Here is a 1,913-nt window from a genome sequence, read left to right on the forward strand (position 1 = left end):
GAATTTGCCTCCAATGAAGAGGAAATTAAAGCAATAATTAGAAATTATTTTGCCCAATTTTATGGCCACAAATCTAGCAATCTTAGTGAAATGGATGGATATTTTAAAAAAGTATAAATTGCCCAAATTAATTGAAGAGGAAATAAAATACTTAAGTAACCCTATATCAGAAAAATAAATTGAACAAGCCATCAATGAACTCCCTAGTAAAAAATCTCCAGGGTCAGATGGATTTACGAGCAAATACTTCACAGTTTATTTGGGAAAACTGGAGAAAAAGGAGGCCTACCAAATTCTTTTTATGATACAAATATGGTTCTTATACTTAAATTGGCATTAGCCAAAACAGAGAGAGGAAATTATAAACCAATTTCCCACATGAATTTAGATGTAATTTTTTTTTAAATAAAATATTAGCAAAATGATTAAAGCAACTTATCATAAGAATAAGACACTTTGGTAGGTAGGATTTATTCCAGGAATTGAAGGATGGTTTACTATAGGAAAACTATCAGTATAATCAGTTGTATCAACAACAAAACTATTAGAAACCATATGATTATTTCAACAGATGCAGAAAAAGCTCTTGATAGAATACAACACCGATTCCTATTAAGAACATTACAAAACACAGGAATATATGAATTCTTCCTTGAAATAATAAATAGCACCTATCTAAAACCATAAGCAATTATTATATGTAATGGGGAGAAGCTAGAGGCACTTCCAATAATTTTGGGGAGAAACAAGTGCGTTCACTATCACTATTATTTATTTTGGTATTAGAAATGTCAACCCTAGGCATGAGAAGAAAAAGAAATTGAAGGAATTAGAGTAGGCAAAGAAGAGATTAAGCTATCACTCTTTGCATATGTTATGATGATATACTTAGAGATTCCCAGAGAATCAAGTAAAAAACCTACTTGAAATTATAAACAACTAAAGCACCATTGCAGGATATGAAATAAACCCACATAAATCCTCGGTGGTCCTATATATTTCTAATGAAGTCCAAAAGGAAGAAATAGAAAGAGAAAATCCATTTAAAGTTACTTTAGAGTTATAAAATATTTAGGATTCTACCTGCCAAAACAAACACAAGAACTATATGAACACAATTACACAATACTTTTCACACAAATAAAGTTATATCTAAATGATTATGGGAAAAATCAGTTGCTCATCATTAGGTTGAAGTAATATAATAAAAATGACAATTTTGCCTAAATTAATTTACCTTTTTATTACCATACCAATAAAACTACTAAGAATTATTTTACAGTGAGAAAAAATAGCAACAAAATTCATCTGGAGGAATAAAACGTACAGAATATCAAGGGAATTAATGAAAAGAAATACTAGGGAAGGTGATATGACCATAACAGATTTTAAAGAGTATTGTATGACAGCAGTAATCAAAACTACTTCATACTGGCTGAGAAACAGAGTGGTGGATTACATACACAAGACACAGCAGTCAATGACTAAACAAGTTGTGGTATATGAATGTAATGGAATACTATTATGGTATAAGAAATGAGGAGCAGAAGAACTTCATAAATCCTGTAGCTACTTATATAAACTGGTGCAGAACCGAGAGAACATTGTAGACAATTATAGACACATTTATCTCTGATGACAGATTTTGATAGACTGTTCTCCTCTCAGCAATGCAAGGCAACTCCAAAAGACTCATGACATTCATAGAAAGATTTGTGGAGTCTGAACAGATTGAAGGAAACTTCTTGCTCTCTTTTTAATTTTGTTTTGTTCGTTCTTTCTCGTTTTTCATTGTATTGGTTACAATCCTTCTTTACAAGTTGACACATTTTTAATGTGAAGGTATTTGTAGTATCAATATCGGAGTGCATACTACTATAGGTGAAGAAGGTGGAAGGAGAGGGACAGGTAGA

Source organism: Petaurus breviceps, unplaced genomic scaffold (assembly GCF_028583685.1).
Source record: "Petaurus breviceps papuanus isolate PSGF00001 unplaced genomic scaffold, PetGlider_PUasm1.0 126, whole genome shotgun sequence".
Lineage (NCBI taxonomy): Eukaryota > Metazoa > Chordata > Mammalia > Diprotodontia > Petauridae > Petaurus > Petaurus breviceps.